Raw genomic sequence first — 13,213 nt, 5'->3', positions numbered from 1 at the left:
TGACCCGCCACCAGCAGGGGAACCTGGGAATGTCTCTGAGCCTCGGAGTCTCTTCTCTACAGTGGGAATCATCACTAGAATGTCTACATTCCAGGGAAGCTTTGAGGGTGAAATGGTATTGGGTATGAGAAGAAATGTGTAAATGATAAAATCTAACAAAATGTGTAAATTATAAAATTTAAACTGAGCCTTAGCAGTAACGGACACTCAAAGGAAAATCAGAGCCACAATTCTTTACCGTAATCATATGCTGGAAGATTGTTCTGCCTCTTGGAAGGTGTTTCCCAATAAACTGTTCTCAGGATGTATTAGCGGATCAGATTCTTGCCACCCTGTGCTTCAGAACTGGACTGAATGGGAGGTTAGGATTTCGGGATCTGCAGGTAATGTCCAGAAACACAGCTGAAGGGGTTCTGAACACCAAGGAGGTGGCCACACCAGGCCCCACCCCTTGCACCTGGGATAGGTGATCTGCTTTCCCAGGACAAAAATCTGCTTACTGAGCTCAGAAAGTCGTCACCAAGATGTGTCATTGAGCTCGTCCCTGATGTGAACAAAAGGGGCTCAATCCTGGACACGAGGAGTCATGAAAAAACATACCTTAGAATTTGTTGCCTGTGGAAAAGAAGAAGGTAGCATTTATGCATTGCCTCTCACGCCCAGTTAGTCAGGCTTTGCCCCATGGAGTGTTAACCCCCTCACACTTGCTGCTTGGTTCCTGTGTCAGGAAAGACAGGTGAGTTTGCACAGGTGCTCCATGCAAGGGGACAGAAAGCAAGACATGGCCCTGCAGAAGTTGAGGATGGCTGGCTGCTTCAACAGTGACTGGAGTAGCAGGGGAATCAAGGGGACAGGATGTGGGTAAAAAGGTGCCCGATCCATTCTATAGGGATGTTGTCATAGCTCAGAGCTGGAAAGAAAAACACCTGGAAGATGATTTCCCCAACCTGAGCTACAAGTGCATGAATCCAGTGTCATGACTGAGTCAACAGACTCCACTAACGAGAGAGAAGAGAGCAAATGTAGAGGAATTTCAATATAAGCCATTATGAAAGCCTCTATGATATAAAGAGCAGATTAATATATATGAAATGATAACAAGTAGTGACTAAAAAAGACTAGGTGGTTATAAAACAAGAAGACGGTTATGGAAAATAAGAACAATTAAAAATTGTGGGGATGAAAAGTAGAATTATGGAAGAACTCAAGAGATGACTACATAGTTAATGAGTCACCAAAGAAAAACAACTAATTAACCATGAGTCACGGAAAGCAGAGTAGGTACAAAATAGTCCAACTTAGAGCTGACTTCTCATCAGCTTCAACAGATCAGGAGACAATAAAAGAACATCTTCAAGATACTGAAGGAAAATAATTGTGGACCTAAAATTCTGTATTCATTCCACTTACCATTCAATATTGAAGCTCAAATAGGGATATTTTTCAGACAGACAAGAAATCAGAAAGGCAGGTCCCTGATGAAAAATACTTAGGGATGCATTGCAAGAGAAGATCAAAACAGAACAGAACAAAACATCACAGAGCAAGTAATGAAATTTAGGAATACCTAACAAGTAATGAAATTTGGCAAACAGCAAAAAATAAGTAGGTAAATAAATTTTGGGAAAAAAGACAGAAACGAACATTATAAAAGAATAATAATAATGACACAATAATAAAGGTATCAACTTCCAGGCACATGCTGTGGAATGAATGTTCATGTGCCGCTCCCCCAATCTATACATTGAAGCCAGAACCCCCAGTGTACCTATATTTGGAGATGAGTCCTCTAAGGAAGTAATTAGCTTAAAGGAGGTCGTAAGGGCAGAGACCTCATCTGATACCATTAGTGTTCTTTTAAGAAGAGACACCAGAGAGCCCCCTTTCTCCTTCCCTTTCTCCTTCTCTCTCTCACCGTCTCTCTCCTTCTCTCAAACCCCATCTCTCCCTCTCTCTCTCCCCAAATGAGAACACAGTGAGAAAGTGGCTGTCTGCAAGTCAGGAAAAGAGCTCTCCCTGGACATCTAGCCTCTAGAACGCTGAGAAAAGAAACTGGGCTGGTTTAAGATGCCCAGTATGTGTTATTTTGTTATGGTGGCCACAGATGACTAAGACCAATATATATCAATAGGCTCAAAACAAACTTCGAGGCAATGCTGCGGAAGTTAGGGGAAGGTTTGGGAGAAAAAAAAAGGGGGGGGTGTTAAGGTTCTTTTCCATTCAAATTTAATCTTTGCTGGAATGTGTATTTAAATTTTAAGGTTTATCACTAAGATACTGGACCAAAAGATACTACTCTATATCCAGTAAGGGGAAAATGATTCAGAATACATGCAGACTGAGTGAACAAGCAACAATGTGATCCATTTTGAACATGCTTTGTGGGAGACCCATATAAAATATTACTGTCACTTGGAAGTAATAGTGGATGTGAAGACAAAATGTCTGACTTGAAAGATGTAATATTCTTTAAATAAAGAAGAGAAATAGCATTAAGTATAACTGGGTATTCTTCTTTGCTTTGTTTATTCTTTGGCTCTGAGACACCCACAAGCCCATACTGTCCCTATTAGAGCATCAGCCTATTACACTGGAAATCAGTATGGATGTGGTTGGGGATCCTGACATTCATCACAACAAAAATCTGCCCTTCTCCCAAAAAACCAGTATCTCTGCATTTTACGGTCAAGGTGAATATCGTAATTGATCATATTCTCCTTATTGCTTTGGACTCAGGAAAAACAGACTTTTAGTCATGAGCTAACTCTGGTGGCCGTGAAGGACAAGATCTGTTTACCTTACTTTCGTTTGGCTCCATTCTGCTGTTCAAAATTTGTTTCCTCTTTGACCTATTGTCTTGTTTGTTTTGCTTCCCCAACCACTGACGTGTGACCTTGGTCAAATAACTTGGCTTCCTTGTGCTGCATGTCAATGAAATTATAATAATTAATAGAGCCGATGTTTGAGGATTAAATGAGCTGTGTGTGTGTCGCTCACAACAGGTGAGTGGTACTCAGGGTGGCCAGGGCAGCTCTGGAGATGCGGATTCATTATCAACATCATTTCGGCAGCAGAATTTTGCAAGCTGTCTCAGGCAATGGGATGGGATGGCCTGTGAACTAACAATGACACTTATTTGAAAAATGTTGAACAGGAATGGAATGCACAGAGCTGGGCATGGAGGTTCTTAAAAGAGACATGCCTTAGTCTCTAGCATGCTCCTAATGGAACAGATGAGTAAAGAGATAAGGATGTAGAGGTTTTGTGAGGAGACACAGGGATCCCATCGCTCACTGGTAGAAAGTGCGTGGGGCATATGCAGCAACTTGACTGACTCTTGTGACTCTTGCCAGGTAGCCTGGAGAGAGTACTGCCAAGGTGCTGAGCAAAACATACATATAATTGGTGCAAGCCATCAGCACCACAGAGAAAAATCCCAGGGTCAGGGGTCAAAACCCAGAGTTTTTACTGAGCACTCCTCACATGCCCGGTACTATGCTAATGGTTTTATATAGATTATGTCATTTAATCCTTAGGGTGACATAATTATCAGAAATCTATAGACGAGGACACAGAGGAGTAAAGGGTTTATGTGACATTCTCAAGGTTGGACAGCGGACTCCCAAAGTATGGCCCCCAGGGTCCCAGCCTGGAACCACGGCCTGATTTCTTCATTCTCTGAGCAGTTTGCCCCAGTGGGAGTAAAACATCAACCCTGCCAAAGGACTGTTTTCCACAGCACTGGGAGTAGGCACTCCACCTGAGGGTTTGCGGAGACTTGCCCCTGCGTGGTTTATTGGTGTCAGAGACACTGAAGCTCAGAGGGAGCAGGTGGTCGGCTGCCTGACAACACGGTGCCTCCAAGATCACAGAGTATTCCACCTTAGGCTCCTGGGCCGATGATCAGCCCCCATGATGAGCTCCTTTCTTTCTTTTTTTTTTTTTAAGATTTTATTTATTTATTTGAGAGAGAGAGAGAGAGCACAAGAGGGAGGAGCGGGAGAGGGAGAAGCAGACTCCCTGTTGAGCAGGGAGCCCGACGCGGGACTCGATCCCTGGACTCCAGGATCATGACCTGAGCCGAAGGCAGTCGCTTAACCAACTGAGCCACCCAGGCGCCCGATGAGCTCCTTTCTCATCATGGATATGGACCCGTGTGAGTCCCGGGCCTACACTATATACCATGAGAACCGTGGGGACTGGTGCTAACAGCTTTAGACAAAGAGTAGGGAATTCAGTTTTAAGTTTCCCAAGCAGCACATGTTTTTAAAATGGTTCTGTACTTACAGTTGTCACCTAAGGCTTACACGGCCTGGGTCACCTCCTCCCTTAGGGACCCCCACCCCCCCGGCCAGGGCCCTCTCTGGACATGCCCCTGTCTGCCTCCCAAAGCTTCTTCAGCTCTGTGTTCTGCATACTTATTAAAATCCACATTCCTTCATGACTTTGGAGGAAAGCAATCTGATAACATGAATTCATACTATAGTGTGAATGCAGGCTCCAACCGTTCTATTGTATATTTCAATAGTTCACTCCCTTTTATTGCTAAGTGGTGTTCCCTTGTGTGCATACCAGTCTGTTTTCCATGCACCTGTTGATGGACAGTTGGGTTGTTTCCAACTGTTGGCCCTTACAAATAAAACCGCCGTGTACTTCGCATAGTTCTGCTCCTCAAAAAAAAAAAAAAAAAAAAAAAAAAAAAAAAATCTCTTAAGAAAGAAACAGTCCAAACAAGACAACCTTGTCTGAGTACGCCTGGCCAAGAGACCATCATCCACCATCTCTTTCTCGAGCAAGCTGTGGCCTTGCACAGGAGGCTTCTGGAGGCGCATTAGCTCTGCTTTTTCCCGTGACTCTAAGACATTAGCTCTCCGTTTCAGCCTTGGACCAGCCCCTTCCCCAGAACCAGCCCCCTCTGACGCTGAGCAAACGAGGGGCTACTACTTAGGCACAGCCAAAGGAGGTGGATTAGCCATGAACATGCATAATTTATGTGGAGTTTGTGCAGCCCTGAAAATAGGCCAAGGCATATTTTAGAAAGTAAATCAGACTTGATGAATTGGAAATGCTGTTTGGCATTATTCATTTCCCGGGAAGCCTGCTTTGTCGCTCTCTAGCCAGTGTGACTCAGTTTCTTCTCCTGGAGCCATCTGAATTTCCAGCCTGCCCTGTGCTAGCTAGACTCGTCTTCCTGTTGCGTCAGGTTGCTCTCTCCGAAGGCGTCTCAGGCCACATGCTCTCTCCTCACCAGGGAACAGAGACGAGTTGTCCTATGAAATTCTAAGACAGACCTGAATCACCAGTTCCTGTTAAAAAAAAAAAAAATGTAAAAACAGGAAAGGGGCTTCGGCCACACAATTGGGCCGTTGCAAACAGGACCATGCGCCTTTAAGAAGCAAAAATTAATGCAAAGCTTATTACAATCCCGGTGGTTGCTAACGCTGTGTCTCTTCCACTGCCCAAGTGTCTGAATTTCAGCTTCAGATGAGTGTGGCCTGCTGGGATTTGAGCTGCCAGTTTAATTAGTGTTCAGTAATTTCAATAATGAGTGACAATTCATCGGGGCTTTTAGGTTGGTCTTCTGTTCAGAAGCAAATCAATAATCCACAGTTTTTCCCCTTCTTTAAAGACAAGAAAGTGGCATGTGAGTTACATCAGATGAGAGAAAATAAATGAGAGAGCCTTCCAGTCCCTCAGTAACTTGAGAGGCAATTGGCTTTAATGGTGTGGGCAGCCTCCCGGTTTGTTGATGTTATTGGAGGAACAGAAAGGTCATTAGTAGCTGGAAAGAGGCGCGCGGATCCTCACAGTAAACAGTTTGCCCTCGCTGTAACCATAGTGATTTGGGTAAATGAACACAGGTATACGGATTACTGCCGTATTCCCCAGGCTGCCTATATTATTGCCTCCGAAGATATAAAAACAATCGAGGCTAATTGTATGAGAGTGAGTTTATTACAAACATCAATGGAAAGGAAAAAAGAAAACCAGAGATGTTCCCTCCAAGACTCCCCCACCTCGCCTCGGCGCCTGCACCCGCATCCAGGGCCTGCGCGCACATGCCCTGCGGTGGATCTGCGGCGACGAGCTCGCGCGGGCACCTGCCAGGGGCGCGGAGCCCCGAGTCTAGGGCCTCCGCTGCCAGGGCTGGGGCGCTCGGGCTGCGAGCAGACTGTCACCGTGCTCCATGGCGCAATCCGGACTCAGCAATTACTTTTTACTGCCGGTGGCTGCGCCGGGCAGAGCGCTTCAAAGCCAAGGAAAGGCATTTATCTCAGCTGGGACACGGGGTGGCAGGCCTTTCCCCAGCCAGTGGCTGAAAAGTTACCTGCATTGCGGCGGTACCCTGCCAGTCGGCAGCGGCGGCGGCTTTTTTGTAAACTCGCATGCTCTCTTTTGTTACAGCTACAAAGACTCCGTCTTCACAAGGTGTTGTGGTTTGCGGTATACAAACCCATTAAAAAAACACAAATGGAATCCCCAGCTGGGAAGGTCAAGTCTAATGAGGTGGACCGTTGCGAGGGGTGATAGCTCACAGCATCCCCCATGTAGGCCAGAGGTGCTGCAGGTGAACAGCTGCTTATAATTACGATCATCTGACACTGTTCATCCACCTGAGGTGCTATTTTTTTTCTCACAAGAGAACAGATTAATTGTATATCAACTGATATACATAAAAAAGGGTTTGATAGAAGGCTTAATAAAGTAACATTAAATAGGCAATCCCACTGAAATTCTAATGTGTATATTCTTAATTAAATTCCCTTGTACAGTACAGTAACTCGGGTGCCTTCCGTTTCCTCTCGCACTCACTGCATCCAAAGGCAGCAACCAGGGAGGAAGGGGAGGCAGGTGTCCGAGGAAATCACACTCTCCTGCTTTCTCACCCTGCCCACCCTGGAGAAGACTGGAAAGAAAAGGAGGGAAAACGCAACTCACAGGTGGTGCCCCAGCTACGATGGGCATCTGTGTCTACACAGACCTGGAGCGTTCGGATGCTAAAGAAGCCCTTCCTGCCCGTTAGGAACCGCCCTGCTTTCTCTGTCCCGGTGAGAAGGCACAGCCACATGAAAATAAAGATATTATTCAAAGGATGGAAGGAGGGGGAGAAGGAGGACGAGGACAAGCAGGCGAAGAAGATAAAACGAGAGAAGGAGGGGGTGTAAGGTAGGAGAAGAAGGAGAGAGAAGGAGAAAGAGCAGAGACGCAGTCAGCAGCCCCGATCTGCTCTGGAGAGTAACCGTTGAGCCAGAGAAGAATAAATATGTGTTTAAAACCAACATGCAGAGGTAATGATGCGGCTGTAATTCATTAACTGCCTTGAAGTGAGTTGTGCCGACACACCTCGCTCAGTTCTAGAACAGATGCACCGAGAACTAGCACCTCGGGCGATCCTCTCGCAGCCGCCCCATTGTGCTGCGTTGGGGAAATTGCAGATTTTCCTTGCAGGGCTAAAAGCCATTCTTCTGCTACAAGGGAGACGAGAGGAATAAAACAGGGCAGGTGAGGTGTAGTGCTCTTGTCCAAAAGATCTGCATGGAAATAACCACGGGATAGATAAAGACAGAATCTCTGCTGAATTGTCCAGAAAACAGTATGATATTTGGTTGTATGCAGGTTTACAACATGATGTGAAAAACAAGTATTTTGAAACTCCAAACTAAAGACACTGCCTTGTGTGCTTCCCTGTGGAGAGTTGAGGTGAATTTTGCAGCTACTGGAAGGAGTAGGACTCTGGAGGGGTGGCCAGAAATACAGCAGGGGTGGGGGGAGGCGGAGGCAGGGAGACACTCTCGCACAGCCTCTGAAGCCAACTGGCTTCCTGCCCTAAGAGTTGAACGCTGCCGGTAGGAGGAACAATCTAGAATCCTCGGTGCCCACACTGTGCATAGTACTGTCAAATGAAATGCTGGCTCAGAAGTCAAAGAACTGACTGATGTCTGGGCTCTGCCACAGGGAAGCCAGGTGGCCATGGGCAAGGTGCTGGCCCTCCCTGGGCCTCAGTTACCTGGTCCCACTGACCCCACAGGATGGCTCATTCTCTCCTATATCCCTTCATCAACTACTCGCTGAGTATCGGCCATGCCTACGCTGCTCTGTGCACTAGGGAGGTAACCCAACCATGGCTTGCCTGAATGGAGCTTGCGTTCTACCTGTGGGTGCAAAACCAGACCAACAATGCAGTGTCCGACAGCTGAGTCCTGTGGAAGAACATATTACCTACAGATGAGGATGGGCATGCATGGCTGTCTGGAAGGGCCCATCTTCCCTGAGCTGAAGGAACCAGGCTGGCAAAGGTGACAGAAGGGTAATTCAGGGGCAGGAAAACTCAGGACAAAGAGCTGGAGCAGAAGTGACCTTGGCTTGCAGGTGAGGCCGGGAAGGGTGGCAGGCAGGGGCTGGTCATGGTGAGATGGGCATCTGATTCTGACAGTGGAGAGAAACTCTGGAAATTCATGAATTAAGGACCATGCTCATGTGCTCCCTGGGAAGCGATCATCATTAGAAAATCACCTTGGGAGGAGCCTGGTGCTGGGGGCAGAGCAGAAGCAGGAGGACCGCCCAGAGGTAGTGGTGACCTGACCAAGGGCTGCAGCTGCAGAACGGAGAGACAGGGCCAGGTCTGGGACATTTGGGGGATGGAGAACTGAGATGTGGCTCCACGGGAATGTGAGGACCACTCCAAGACTGCGTCCTGGGCCATGGGGTTTGGAGAGAAGGAGACCAGGGGAGCAGGTTGGAGGTATCAGAATTCAGCTAGAGGCCTACTAGACATCTGGATGCTACTGGATACCTGGTGGCCCACTGGCACCTAGATGCCTACGGGACACCTGGGTGCTTCCTGGACACCTGGATGCCTACTAGACAGCTGGGTGCCTACTAGACAGCTGGGTGCATACTGGACAGCCGGGTGCCTACTGGACATCTGGAAACCTACTGGCACCTGGATGCCTACTAGATACCTGGGTGCTTACTGGACAGCTGGGTGCCTACTGGACGCCTGGGTGCCTACTGGACGCCTGGGTGCTTACTGGACAGCCAGGTGCCTACTGGACACCTGGGTGCTTACTGGACAGCCGGGTGCCTACTGGACACCTGGATGCCTACTGGACACCTGGATGCCTACTGGACACCTGGGGGCCTACTGGACACCTGGTTGCCTACTGGGCACCTGGGTGCCTACTGGACACCTGGTTGCCTACTGGACACCTGGATGCCTACTGGGCACCTGGGTGCCTACTGGACATCTGGATGCCTACTGGACATCTGGATGCCTACTGGACACCTGGTTGCCTACTGGACACCTGGATGCCTACTGGACACCTGGTTGCCTACTGGACACCTGGATGCCTACTGGACACCTGAGTACCTACTGGACACCTGGATGCCTACTGGACACCTGGTTGCCTACTGGACACCTGGATGCCTACTGGACACCTGGTTGCCTACTGGACACCTGGGTGTCTACTGGGCACCTGGGTGCCTACTGGACACCTGGATGCCTAATGGAAACCTGGTTGCCTACTGTACATTTGGATGCCTACTGGACACCTGGTTGCCTACTGGACATCTGGATGCCTACTGGACATCTGGATGCCTACTGGACAGCTGGGTGCCTACTGGACACCTGGTTGCCTACTGGGCAGCTGGGTGCCTACTAGACAGCCGGATGTCTACGGGATACCTGGATGCCTACCAGACAAGTGGGCAGTTAGGAGGGAGTAGCGAGAGAATGCAGACGCTCTTAGTGAATGTTAACATAGAAAATTTAAGGTTGGAATGAAAATAGCAGAGCCACGAATTATTCTGAGTGACATTCGTGATTCCTCTGTCACTGTTAATCTGGCCTGGAGCTGAGCAACACGTCTCACACGACATGTCAATGAAAGCTGTAAAATAAGTAAACGTACACACACGTGTGCGCACATGTATGAGCAGATACACATGTGCACGTACACATGGGCACGTGTGACTGCACACATACAGATGCACACACATGTGCACAAGCCAGGGCACACACATGCACAGACTCTCAGGGCCCCCTGAGGTCCTTTGGTTCACAGTGTGTGGTGTCCACAGTTTCTTCTGCACGAAACTCGGCAAGGGTCTTACTCAGATGTGTGTGGGCTTTTTCCTGCCTGGCGCTGACCTGTATTTTCTCCCTGACCTGCTTCATGTGACCCTCATGAAGTGCTGCCCTAAGGAATTTTGACCAAGTTAACCCCCGGGGCGTTGGCTGCAGCTCACTCCCAGACACCCGGAATCCACCGGAGTGCTTTCCTGTTCCTTTCCTGAGATAAGACAGGACTTTGCCAAGGGACTGTCCTAGGAAAACCAGAATCCTCTTTCCAGTCAGGAACGGGGACACAGTGGGTGACCCACTCTGCTGGTTTGCTGTGCTCTGGCCTAGAGACTCAGCGACGAGGGCCCAGTTCCCTTCCAGGGCAGTTGGCTGCCTGCCACGCCACGTACAGCCTGAGTCACCACAGGCCCAGCCATGGGCTGCGTGGGCCATCTCTGAAGAGATGCCACCGTGTTCCTCTGCGTCACGGCTTTCTTTGCAGCATGCCACCCTACTAAGCCTTCACTGGAGCACTCCTGTCTGCCAGATAAAATCTCCGTGGCTGAGCTCCCCCTCATGCCCACCGTGTCTCCTGCTCCTGCCTGCCCTCCTCCACAGGGACGTTTCTGACTGTGGGGTTTGGCCAAGTTGAGCTCCCAACTACTCCATAAATGCTCCCCGTTTTCCACCCCACAGGCCTTGGCTCTGGCTGGTCCCTCGTTACCACAAACATCCAGTGACTTTTGTTGACTCACAAACCCTATGCTGAAGACAGCTACTGAGCCTGGATCTCTGGGACCAGTGGCTGGGCCAATGTCAGCATTACACCCAACAGCTGGGTGAACACTGAAAACGTCCACCAGTACGTCTCCCAGATGGACTTTCCCCAAACAACCAGATGTTCTACTTTATGGAGAAAAACAACGAGACATTGGTTTTCGAAACCCTTCAGCCAGGAACATGGCTCATTGTAGCTAACACCAACCAGAAACTGGGTCTTGGAAGAAATCAAGGCTGCTAATGCCTCATCCATTAGATGTCTTTTGAACCTAAAGGATATTTAGGTGCTAAGTTTAGTTCTGAATGACTCTGAGAAATCCATCTGCCCAAAAGAGAGGCTAGAAAATCCTTGCCATTGCTGCGTACCATCTTTGTTGTCTATTTGCTATCTGCCCACAGGTTGTGCCCGAGGGCAGGGGAGGATGTACTGGGCTCTCAGGCTGGGAAGAACCATGCCGGGCTCCTTCCCAGATGAATCTCATGGGATCTTCACCAACCATGTGAAAGGTATATTATTATCCCATTTTGCAGATAAGGAAACTGAGGCTCAGAGCAAAGAAAGTGTCTGAGGCCACCCAACTTGGTAATGGGGGAGTCTTGACTTTGGGCATTGGTATTTTCAAGGAATTTCTTAAGACTGCCACTCACTAAACAAAGGGAAACCTTGTCCATCCAATGCCACTATTAAAACTTCAGATCCCCATAGTCGAATCTAAGGTAAAAACAGTAAGGATTTAAAAACCCAATCCACAAAATACGTATTTCACTCTCTGGAGGTGAAATGACCAGCCATGGCTCCCTTTGGTTTGAGCTGACAGGATTGAAGAGCCTCAACATCTCCCCGTACAAGAGAGCCCAGATGGGGACACATAGTGGCAGACACGTGACTCCCTGGAACCCATGAAGAATAGCAAACAGAGGCCACACGGTGTGCTCACCTTCCCTGCTGGGATTATGGAAGTCACGTCGATTTTGGCCACCAGTTCATCAACAATTAGGGCTTTCTTGAGAAAGCCTCACCCCGAAAATACTTCTCACACAACGAGTTGCCCTTCTAGTCTGACTGCCTTGCTCTTTCATGCCGAAAGATATGAGCAGGATATGACAGAATGTGTTGACCTTCTGGCAAGCTCACTGGTCATGTTCTCCTGTGAAGCAGAAAGACGCCACAAACACAGACTCCGACAGGGCACAGGACAGAGAGCTCAGAGAGATTGGTTCAGCAAGCGTCAGGCACTGCTGTTGTGAGAGACAGGCACCCACTGTGTGTGAGAAATAGGGCACCCACCGTGTGTGAGGAACGGGCACCCACTGTGTGTGAGCAATGGGACACCCACTGTGTATGAGGAATGGGCACTCACCGTGTGTAAGGAACAGGCACCCACTGTGTGTGAGAAATAGGGCACCCACTGTGTGTGAGGAATGGGCACTCACCGTGTGTGAGGAACAGGCACCCACTGTGTGTGAGAAATGGGACACCCACTGTGTGTGAGGAACAAGCACTCATGATGCGTGAGGAATGGGTACCCACTGTGTATGAGAAATGGGCACCTACTGTGTGTGCGGAATAGGCACCCACTGTGTGTAAAGAACAGGCACCTATTGGATATGAGAAATGGGCACCCACTGTGTATGAGAAATAGGGCACCTACTGTGTGTGAGAAATAGGAAACCTACTGTGTGTGAGGAATAGGGCACCTACCATGTGTAAAAAAATAAGACACCTACTGTGTGTGAGGAACAAGCACCCACTGCGTGTGAGGAATGGGCACCTACTTTATATGAGAAATGGGGCACCTACTGTGTATGAGGCTCACCTCTTAATGCCCCCCTGTTTAGTAGGACACTTTCCTTGTTCACCCAGGCCTTTTTCTAGAAGACAGGGGCGGGTCCAGAGAAGCTTCCAGAAGGAAAGCCTGGAAGTCAGAACCTGTCCCTGGGCCTGACTGCCTGTGGCCTGCAGGACAGCAGCAGGGACTAGGTGGCAGGTTGTGGCCTCCGTGCGCAGGATGCAGGGCAGGGAGAGTGCAAGACACCAGGGCTCTGCCCCAGAACCCACCCACCCCGCCCCTGCTGGATTACACTTCAGTGTCCCGGGCTTCATCTTGCTTGTCCTAAAATAACAGGTTTGAAGGAAGTGGTGTCCAGGTGCCCCACCTCTTTGAAGGCCCTCTCTGTCCCTTTATCCACCCCTCCTTGGGATGTCCTTTTGGGCCTGGGACACAGGGACCGGGCACAGGACCCATCCAAACCCCCACCCCCGAGCTGGGCCTTGACAGCCTGTGGTGGACCGAGCTGCTGAGGGGAGGCGGTGGGCGGCCACCTCCGCCAGGGCATCTCTGTGAGCGGTTCCCTCCAAGTCCCTGGTGG

The sequence above is a fragment of the Mirounga angustirostris genome, unplaced genomic scaffold (genome assembly GCF_029215605.1).
Source record: "Mirounga angustirostris isolate CCGP_5_RB_7025 unplaced genomic scaffold, mMirAng1.0.hap1 SCAF_6, whole genome shotgun sequence".
In the NCBI taxonomy this organism is placed as follows: domain Eukaryota; kingdom Metazoa; phylum Chordata; class Mammalia; order Carnivora; family Phocidae; genus Mirounga; species Mirounga angustirostris.
Note: the sequence above shows the minus strand (reverse complement) of the source record.